Source organism: Oryctolagus cuniculus, chromosome 1, assembly GCF_051225735.1.
Source record: "Oryctolagus cuniculus isolate XC-2025 breed Fujian yellow rabbit chromosome 1, ASM5122573v1, whole genome shotgun sequence".
Taxonomy (NCBI): Eukaryota; Metazoa; Chordata; class Mammalia; order Lagomorpha; family Leporidae; genus Oryctolagus; species Oryctolagus cuniculus.
Window position 1 is genome coordinate 141,093,399 of NC_142867.1, and position 11,453 is coordinate 141,104,851.

The window sequence follows — 11,453 nt, forward strand, 5'->3', positions numbered from 1 at the left end:
CAACCTAAATGCTGGGCGTTTGGTTTTGGCTGATGGTGAGCAGCTGCCATGCAGCTTGGAGTGCCTTGTTTAGTAACATGAAGTCACTGCTTCCTCACCTCTTGACAACTCTGTATCCCAACCAAAGCTCTTTTAAGGAGAAAGAGGTTTCCCTGTCTCCAGTGGAGACTGAGAAGGAGGCTGTTGGCACATAAGTATTCTGGAGACCTTCGGGGAAGGAAAACACTCAAATTTGTATGGCTGTATTGCATCTAGTGCCCAAGTTAGCACCTTACCAGTTCCTTTGTGGGTAGAGGATGCCTAAATTTAGCTAATGGGGTTCAGAGAAGGAAAACTGTAACTCCATGGATGAGGCCTTTGGGACCAGTAGGATGTACTGTGATTACTCCTACATGTTAAACTACAGTAGGAATTAGTATTATATGTGCTGTACTTCCTCTGTGTTGCAGGGCATGCTTTCCATCAGGAAAACTTGCATGCGAATGTTGGCACCAGACAAGGCTTGGCTCAGGATGAAGCTAGGAGCCAGGAATCACATCTGGGTCTCCCACATGGTTGGCAGGTACTCAAATACTTGAGACGTTATCTGCTGCTTTGCAGGATGAATTACAAGGAAGCTAAATCAGAAGTGGAGTAGCTAGGACTTAAATTGGCACTCGGATATGGAATAGAGGGGCCCCAAGGGGTGGCTTAACCTACTGTACCATAATGCCTGCTCCTAATCATTTTTTATAAGCATTATTGGAGTGTGTGGAACATTTTTCCCCCTCCTTTGGTTTTGTTTTGCTTCACTTCCACACAAAGACTTCCTAAGTACCAATTCAAGTAACTTAATAAAATGACGAAAAATGGTAAAATCAGATTCCCAAGATCAACTAAATGAACAGGCAAAGAAATTCTAGAATTCATCCCAATAATCCATCTTATAGTAGTTACACTCACTCTTACTTTTCACATCATCCTAACATTTCAAAGAGAAAATTTTATTTTGTCACATTGAAGAATCTAGTCCTTTATATTTCTCACCCCAAAGGGTATAACACCTGCATCTGACCTTCTGCCTCCATGTTTGTCTTTCTTGATACCTTTTCTCTTGTATTAAAAGTCTTAGAAGCCCAACAGAAATAATATATTCTACATTTCTAATGGAAATTTTGTATAATGGGAAAAAAAAAAAACAATTATTTTCTTATAGTCTCATTGCAGTCTCCAAGTACCATTAGCCTGTGTTGCTCCCTGATTTTTTTATTGATCTTCCAGTTTTCTAAGGAACACTGACAAAACAATATGATTAGATTAATCTTCAGCTCACTGATCTTGGTACATAATTAATAAACTAAAAAACTAGGTGATCTGGCTTCTTGTGGAAAGAAATCTGAAAACAGTTATTACAGCTTGATAAATTTGACTGTTTGCAAGTTTGGCATCAGGAGTATTGGGACTAAATGAGTATGTCCTATCCTCATTCGGTTTCTTATCCACAACATGTCAGTCTCCAATGAACAAATTCTTAATTCAGTCCTTCAAATGGCAGAAGTGATGAGGCTACATTTTTAAGAAATATTTTTTGGAAATCTGAAGTATTGAGATGCCAGTCTCTAACTTAGCTTCAGCATACTTCATCAATAAAATTTAGTCCTCTCCTGTATGGTATTCAGGTGTACTAAATTAAATTCCCCAACTCAATGCATCAATCTCTCAATCCTCATTAGAACCAGCTACTGGCCGTCATGATGCAGTGGGTTAAGCGCCACTGGCTACAGCAGTGGTATCCCATATCAGAGTGCTGGTTCTATGGTGGAAAGGAAGGGAGGGATCACAACAATTACATTTGAAAGCTACAAATTATAATAGCAAGCCACTTTGGTAGCTCTTAGTAGACCTCAACATACCATTTTTTTTAAATATGACTTTTTTCACTTTAAAAAATTATTTGTTTTTAATTTGAAAGGGAGACAAAAGTCTTCCAACCACTGGTTCACTCCCCAAATGTTCAAACAGCCACTGCTGGGTGAGGCCAAAGCCAGGAGCCAGGAACTCCGTGGGGGTCTCCCACATAGTTGGAAGGGACTCAAATACTTGAGGCTGCCTCAAGGGTGCACATTAGTAGGAAGTAGAACCAGTATTTGAACCCAAGCTCCCCAATATGGGATGCAGGCATTACAACAGTGTGTTAACTGTTGGGCCAAATATCCGCCCCCTACCACCACTTTCAATAATGGGTAAAACAACTAGACGGAAGATCAAACAGGGAATAGTTTTAATTACATTGTAAACCAGTTAGCATCTATATAGAACATTCTACCCAACAACAGCAGAGGAAGCATGGTTCTCAATCAAGTTGCACATGAAATATTCTCTAAGAGAGATATTTGTTAGGCCACATCACAACTCTAAATGAATTTTAAAAGTACTCTATCACAATTATAATGAATACAGAGGTCAATAAGAACAATAATTCATAAATATGTGAAAATTAAGAAATATGTGAAAATTAAGAAATAAATTTTTTAAAAAAATCACAACGAACACTAGAGAATACTTTTATTCTATCAAATTTATTTTTATTTTAAAGGCAGAAAGAGGTATCTTCCATCTGCTGGTTCACTCTCCAAATGCTTACAACAGCCAAGACTGACCAGGTCAAAGCCTGGAGACAGAAATCCGATCCAGGTCTCCCTTGTGAACGGCAGAGGCCCAAGCACTTCAGCCATCACCTGCTTCCTCCAAGGACGTGTGTGAGTGGGAGGCTGACACTGAAGTGGAGCTGTGGCTCAGACTCGGGGACTGCAGTATGAATGTGGGCATCCCAGGTGGTGTCAACCACAGCACCCAGTGTCTATCCCAGAAAGCACTCCAAGAATGAAGATAACACACTGCCATATATGGATGTAGCTAAAGCAGTGCATGGAAGGAAATTCAGCAAAACAGACAGTTGGTTCTTTGAAAAAGCCAGCAGAACTTAGAAACCTTTAAGTTAGCACTAAGGAAAAAAAACTCAAATTATTAAAATCAGAAATAAAAGTAGGAACATTCATACTTCCCAATTTCAAAATTTAAAACATGGAGCTGGTACTGTGGATCATTAGGTTAAAGCCCTAGCCTAGAGTGCTGGCATCCCATATGGATGCCAGTTGGAGTGCTGGCTGCTGCACTTCTGATCCAGCTCTCTGCTGATGTGCCTGGAAAAGCAGTAGAGGATGGCGCAAGTGCTTGGGCCCCTGCATCCACGTGAAAGGCCCAGAAGAAGCTCCTGGCTCCTGGCTTCAGCTTGGTTCTGTCCTGGCTGTTGCGATCATCTGGGGAGTGAACCAACAGAAGGAAGATCTCTCTTTTTCTCTGTTTCTCTTCTTCTCTCTCTTTGAACTTTGCCTTTCAAATAAATAAATCTTAAAATGTATATATACAAAGCTATAGTAATCAAAACTATATGTTGTTGGCATAAGGCTAGACATACAGATCCATGAAATAGATTTGAGAAGTCAAAAATAACCCCGTACATGTAGTTCAACTGATTTTTGTCGCTGGTGTCAGGAACACCCAATGGGGAATGAAGAGTCTCTTCAATGTTGTGCTGGGACAACTCTACATCCACGTGGAAAAAAGTGAGGATATCAGACCAATAATATAAATGTTAAAACTACAAAACTCTTAGAAATAAGCATAGAAGTGAATTTTTGACCATGGGTTTGGCAATTATTTTTTAGATTTGGCACCAAGAATATAGTAACAACAAGTTGCTATAAATTAGACTTCATAAACATTAAAACATTTGTGCGAAAAAGAACAGCATCAAGAAAGCAGAGGGGCGGGCATTTTCCACCTTAGTTAAGATGCTGTGGGATTTCCACATCGCATCCCAGAGCACCTGGGCTCAAGTCCCAGTTCTGCTCCCAGTTCTAGCTTCATGCTATTGTGCTCTCTGTGCAGCAGCAGGTTTGTTTTGTTTGTTTGTTTGTTTTTTAATAAAGAAGAAAGAAAACCCAAAAAAAAGGAGGAAAGTTTTGTGAATCATACATCTGATAGGAATCTAATATCCAAAATAAAGGATTTGTATACCTCAACAACAAAACATGCAATCCAATTCAAAAATGAGCAATGACTTGAATGGACATTTCTCCAAACAAAATATACTGATGGTCTACAAGTACATCAAAAGGTCCTCAATAACATCAGTCATTAGCAAAATGCAAATAATTACATCGTGATATATCTCACACCGAGATACCTGCAATTAGAAACAATTTTCACCAAGATGGTGCTGAAGGTGAAGAAGGAAGCTCCTGCCCCTCCTAAGACTGAAGCTAATGTAAAAGTTCTGAAGACCAAGATGACAGTGCTAAAAGGTATCCATAGCCACAAAAATAGATCCACAGATCATCCACTCCCAGTGACCCAAGATGTTATGGCTCTGGAGCCAGCTTAAATACCCTTGGAGAGTACCCACTGGAGAAAGAAGTTTGACTACTATGCCATTGACAAGTTGCCGCTGCCCACAGAATGAAAAGTAGACAACAGGGGCTAGCGCTGTGGCTCAGTGGGTTAACACCGTGGCCTGCAGTGCCACCATCCCATATGGGTGCCGGTTCAAGACCCAGCTGCTCCACTTCCGATCCAGATCTCTGCTATGGCCTGGGAAAGCAGTAGAAGATGGCCCAAGTCCTTGGGCCCCTGCACCCGCGTGGGAGACCTGGAAGAAGCTCCTGGCTCCTGGCTTCGGATCAGCACAGCTCCGGCCATTGCGGCCATCTGGAGAGTAAACCATCGGATGGAAGACCTCTCTCTCTCTGCTTACCACAGTCTAAATGACTGGACTCTCATTCACTCTCAGGAGGGGTGCCCATCTGCTCTGATGGATGCCTTACCCCATTAAACCTTGCTACTTTATCTCATATCTAAATTTTCTCTTGCATGAAGATAAAACCTCTGTTTCAGCCATATCCAATAGTATGCTTAGCCAAGGAAAAAGCACAAGAACAGTGGTAATGTTGTGTCCGAATTTCCCAATCAATGCACAAGGCACAATCGTGCATGCAAAAGCAGAGGTTTATTTGTTACCAGCGGGCTGGGACCCCCTACCCGCACACAGCCATTTAGCAGTGCACAGGCAAAAGGCCCTCTCATTTGCTTAAGAGAGGTTTTTATAGCCTCACACTTACAAGGGTGCAGGGCATCTCCTGCATAGGTTACCTTCTTACTCTCTACATGGCAAGGTACTGGGGCCTAACATGTTCATTGGTTCATTTAAACGTATAGGCTATATGCGTTATGTGGTGGGAAGGCCACACAAAGGGGATGGCACCGGGAGGCACTGGCGGGAAGCACTGGGCCATAGATTCCAGGGAAGCTGGTGGGGAGCAGGAGGTCATACATTCCAGGAGAGCTTACTTTCTTTGTTCTCAAGGACCCGACCTGCCTCCTTCCTGGTCCAGAATGAGGCCTGTCATGGCCTTACGGCTGGCAAGCGAGCAAGCCAGAGTGAGAAACCCACATTTAGCAAGCTAGGGACTCTATCCCTACAGTAAGTCCTGAGCAACTTCGCCCTGAAGAATGCTCCATGCCTAGCCTTCTTCTTTCTTTTCCCCTGCCTTGTCTAGTGGCTGCCAAAGTCTCTGCCAATACTTCACGGAGACAGCCTTGCCCACTCTCTTTTAACCCAGCCACCCTGGCATCTCCTCTGTTTTTCGGCCAAAATCTCTTTGCCACACTCACACAGGAGGAATGTTTTACCAGAGACCTAGGCCAACTTACTCTCCCAAACTCTACCTGGGCCCTCCTGACCCTGGCCTGCCTGATCTGCACAGGGTCTGTTCACTACCCGCTCTCCTTCATCTCAAATGTTGGGAAGTTCACCAGCCAAGGTCCAGCACCTGGTCTCAGTAGGCCCTCCCTACTAAAGGATGCCCTGTGTCTCATTTGCCCTACTTCCTTGGACACCATTTAAAAAAACAGTGATGGGGCCAGTGCTGTGGCATAACGAGTTAAAGGCACCCCATATTGGCACCAGTTTGATTCCCGGCTGCTCCATTTCTGATCCAGCTCCCTGCTAATGCTCCTGGGAAAGAAGTGAGCGATTGCCCAAGTGCTTGGGCCCCTACACCCATGTGGGAGACCCGGAGGAAGCTCCTGGCTCCTGACTTCGGATTGGTTCAACTCCGACTGTTGTGGCCACTTGGGTAGTGAACCAGCAGGTGGAAGACCTCTCTTTCTGTCTCTACCTTTTTCTGTAACCCTGTCTTTCAAACAAATTAAAAAAATCTTTTTTTTTTTAACTTGACAGAGCTATAGACAGTGAGAGAGACAGAGAGAAAGGTCTTCCTTCCATTGGTTCACTCCCCAAATGGCCGCTACGGCCAGAGCTGCGCCGATCCGAAACCAGGAGCCAGGTGCTTCTTCCTGGTCTCCCAAGCAGGTGCAGGAGCCCAAACATTTGGGCCATCATCCACTGCCCTCCCAGACCACAGCAGAGAGCTGGACTGGAAGAGGAGCAACCAGGACTAGAACCAGTTCCCATATGGGATGCCGGCGCCACAGGCAGAGGATTAACCAAGTGAGCCATGGCGCTGGCCCTAAAAAAATCTTAAAAAAAAAAAAAAAAGACACACTGACAAGAACTGATCACAACAGGGTTTGTTTTAACCTGGTGTTTTTCCCACCAACCTTCAGAGCCATGCTTTCTAACCGCTGACACAGAAAGTCCACTTTTTCTCAGTTGTTAAACTATAATAGTTTTCTGGGGCCAGCACTGTGGCACTGAGAAGACACCTGCACAACCAGCTTTTACTATGTCCTTATTATCCATTATAATAGTGCTAGAAAATATTATCGTTATTTTAATGTAACCTAAAGTGTAATCACATTAGCTTGTTAGGCAACTAGTAGTAATAATAAGCAATGCTAAGTGTCTTTGAACTAAGTAATCCAGTAACTACATTAAGTTGATTACCCTATCCTACACTCCCCCTTCCCTCCACCTGGCCAGATGTGACCCTACCCTGACCCAGGTCCAGGAGTGTAAAAAGGAGGTTTAAAGCTTGAGATAACTATACCCTACCCTGGAGTCCAGACAGGTGTCTCCAGACTTATCAGAAGTGTCAACTTGATCTATAGCATTCCCCTAAAGCCTGCTTGTACATGATAATAAAAGCTCTGTAAGAATTGGGCTCTGGCCTGCACTTCAGCTCACTAGGCTAATCCTCCACCTTGTGGCAATGGCACACCGGGTTTTAGTCCCGGTCGGGGCACCTGGCTCCTGCCATCAGATCAGCATGGTGCGCCGGCCACAGCGGCCATTGGAGGGTGAACCAACGGCAAAAGGAAGACCTTTCTCTCTGTCTCTCTCTCACTGTCCACTCTGCCTGTCAAAAATTTTAAAAATTAAAAATAAAAAAAAAGAAGAATTGGGCTCGGGGCTTCTTGGGGGCTTCCTCTCCTAGAGGTACAGAGAGGCCCGGGTTCGAACTCGTAATAAAAACGCCCCTGCTAATTGGCTTCAACTTCGGCCTCTGGTGGTGTGATTTTTGGGGGACCACGGACTGCAGGCATAACAGCGCAGTGGGTAAAGCCATCGCCTGAAGCGCCGGCATCCCAAATGGGCGCTGGTTTGAGTCCCAGATACTCCACTTCTGATCCAGCCTCTGCTATGGCCTGGGAAAGCAGTAGAGGATGGCCCAAGTCCTTGGGCCTGTGTGGCAGACCTGGAAGAAGCTCCTGGCTTCGGATCGGTGCAGCTCTGACCGTTGTGGCCATCTGGGGAGTGAACTCGCAAGTGTAGATGAGTGGGGTAGGTTCTTGTCTTCATGCAAGGAAGAATTCAGATGTGAGACAGAGAGCAGTGATAAGCAAGGTAGCAAAGTTTAATGGAGTAGGGCACCCATCAGCACATATGGGACAGAATCTGAGAGAAGGTGCCTCCTCAGACTGGGAAAAGCAAGGTTATGTGGTTTAATGGAGAAAATACACATGGCAGGCCAGGCGGGTGGCTCAGGAAAGAGCTGAGAGCTGAGAGTGCCTCCTGTAAGGGAGAATCCAGTTCTCTCTGCCATTTCACCACCCCCCCCCCCTTTCTTCTCCAGGACAAAGAGCTGCCGAGTGTAAATTAGGTGAAATTCCTCCCAAGAATTCACTACTCAGGGCTATCAGACCAGGAGCCCACCTGGAGCCCACCTGTGGTGCCTGCCTTGGAGGAAGGAGGTAAAGGTTTTATTGCTCAATGTTATCAGGCCAGGCAACCCATTTGGTGCTGAGCAGACAGGATTGTCCTGGGGTGCTTCCCTGGGGGGGAGGGTAGAGGAAGGCTGAGACCACCAGGAAAGTTACTGGGGTCTGGGCCACACTTTGTAATGTAAAACAGTGGGCTGCTTCCAAGGTGACCTTCTACTGATGTTTTGTTTTCCTTCGCCCCTCCCACCTCCCCCACATAGGCTAATTTGTAACTTCCTCCCTCACAAACCATACATACTTCCTAAGAGGCTATAAACTGTTCAGTTGTTATTGTAATCATGACTAGTTTAAATCCTTTGTCATCCACAATGTGATTCCCAAAAATACTTACGCCTGTTAGCAAAGCACTGTTAGTACTATGCCTAAGTGTCTAGTTTTCTAGGCTACAGATTTTTTTCCTGAAACTCCTAGGGTTCACAACACCTTGGTAAAGTAATTTAATTTCTCCAGTGTTCAAAAAACTGTTTAATGTTTTTAAAATTCAAAAATTGCTTTAAAGTAACTACGCATGCTCTTTTAAGTTTTTTTTTTTTTCTTAATTTAAAGGCCTTGAGGACTATTTAGGATATGAACTGAAGGAACTGGGTGGCAGGAAAGAAAATTGGAGAGAGCTATAAGCATGAGAATGTATTCTTGGTGAAGGAAAATTGAATGAATGTTTGGATAGAAAAAAATTTTTGATAGAGGAATTGAAGGAATAAGCATGTTGTAGAAGGTTTGTGGAGCTGGCGCCGTGGCTCACTAGGCTAATCCTCCGCCTAGCGGCGCCAGCACACGGGTTCTAGTCCCAGTCGGGGCACCGGATTCTGTCCCAGTTGCCCCTCTTCCAGGCCAGCTCTCTGCTGTGGCCAGGGAGTGCAGTGGAGGATGGCCCAAGTGCTTGGGCCCTGCACCCCATGGGAGACCAGGATAAGTACCTGGCTCCTGCCATCGGATCAGCACGGTGTGCCGGCCGCAGCACGCCGGCTGCGGCGGCCATTGGAGGGTGAACCAACGGCAAAGGAAGACCTTTCTCTCTCTCTCTCACTGTCCACTCTGCCTGTCAAAAAATAAATAAATAAATAAATAAAATAATAAAAAAAAAAGGTTTGTGGAAGTTGAAGGCTATGCGAGATTAGTTTGGATGAGATTAGATGGAAATTATTTTCAAGTTAGCTCTTCTCTTAAAAGACAGCAGGATTACCTGATTCTCTACCTCTTTGTTTCATGATGTATTTAACAGTCGGTTAGAATCTATTAGGCTACTGAGGTCTGATAGAACCCATTAGGTCACTGGGCCTGCACCCCCAGGCTCAATGAAACTGGGTGCAGATAGCTAATGTGATGGAACAAGGATGTAAACCTTACCCATCCTCACTCACGGCCCAAAAAATAGATGAACATTAGAATGTATTCCTTGCCCTTGAATGTCAATTGGGTCTCACACCCTATTGCCTTCATGCCCCACCCCCCATGGCCACCTGAAAGACCAGTTCCAGGAATTCGCCTCCTCCTGCTGCTCCCTACCCCCACCCTCAGCCCCAGCCCTCCTAAAATCTAAAAAGGCCCGGCCTCTGGGGATTGGGGCCTTTGCCACGTGTTCCATACGCTCAACCCCTCACTTCCGTCCCCTCAAAGATAAAGTCTTTTCTTCTTAACCGGCTTCCTCCCTGCCTTTGAACTGGAAAATCCTAAAACCTAACACTTTAAGCAAATGCATTCCTAGGAAATTGAAAATTTGCATAACAGTTTCCTGTGTGTACTTTCATGCATTATAGGACACTGAACGATGTTCTTGCTTTGTCTTGTTATGCCCAGTTCAGTTGTCCCCAAAGACCACCAAGGAGCCGATATTGGAGGTCCAGGCCTGGATTCTCAATCAACGACGACACAGGGGGTCTGGATTGAGAGTCCCGACCCTTCAGTTAACAGGGTTTTCAGAGACATTCTATACATCATGGTACCATTTAGCAAATCATCTCATCCCGCGGGAAATTCAAAGGACATCTCTTAGAACTGATTAGTGCATCCAGTGGCGGGAACGCACCTACTAAAGGTGGTTGGATGGCTTTGGGGTTGATGCCTTTTGAATTGATTGGCCGAAGCACAGGGTCCGAGCTGCTGGGGTGTACGTGCCGAACTGCAGGGTCTCAGGAAGCTATCAATCACCTTATCTGCCCTGAGAAGACACCAGGAACTCTAGGTATATCTCTGTTATCTGCTAATCGCTAGGAGAGTTTATCGCAAGGGGAGTTCATTTATTTACTTTTAGGAGCTTCTGGCTTAGGGTTCAGGGCTTGGTCAGGTCCAAGTTCCTAGATGGAGGCCTAATTTAAAATAGTTACACCTTGATCCAAGCTCAGGTCTCACAGTCTTTCCTTTTTTTCCAAAAGAAATACTCTGAGGATTACAGATATTTTTTTTTTATGTTAACGGACTCCATTTTCTAGTATTATTTATACTTCACAGCCTTATTTACAAGAGCTGTTGACACGCAAACTCCAGTAAAACACACTACAGAAATGACTGTCCAAATTGCTCCCTGTCTGAACTTACAAAACTTTCAAACAGATAAAGAGGTAGAAAATAGTAAAAGGTACACTCTTCTATGGTAAAGGTAGTTTTGCTATGTTTGCCCTTTTTGACAATGACTTTTTAAAAAAATATTTATTTGGAGCAGCCGGGCTTGAACCGGCGCCCATATGGGATGCCAGCATTGCAGGCGGCGGCGGCTTTACCCACTACGTCTCAGCACCGGCCCCACAATTCTTTTAAAACATAAACATTTCACCATGACTTTAACAGTAGGTGAAACTGTCTACATAAGCCCAATGTTGTCACATTCAACAAAATTCGTAGTAACTTTAATATTGTTACTACGAGTATCCAGTTTATATACAAATTTCCCTGATTTTTCCCAATGGTTTTCTGTAATCAGGAACACGGCATTTGCTATTATAGCGTAGAGTTTAACCTATTACTAGGGCTGGGGCCCTGACAGAAACTGGGACTCAGACGTCAGCATACACTGTTACTAACACGCCATAACACCTTTACTCTTTCCACACGAAGATAAATACAAAAAACATGGCGACCGGGCGCCAAGCGTTATGGGAAATGTAGTCTTTCATGGAATGGGTTTTCGCGCAGCATTTCGGGAGCAGAGAGCCCGCTCTTCCCTCAGCGCGAGTGCACTCCGCCCCACCTGCTCAGTCCTGCTGTGCAGCTGCAGAGTTAAGAGCTGGGTGAGT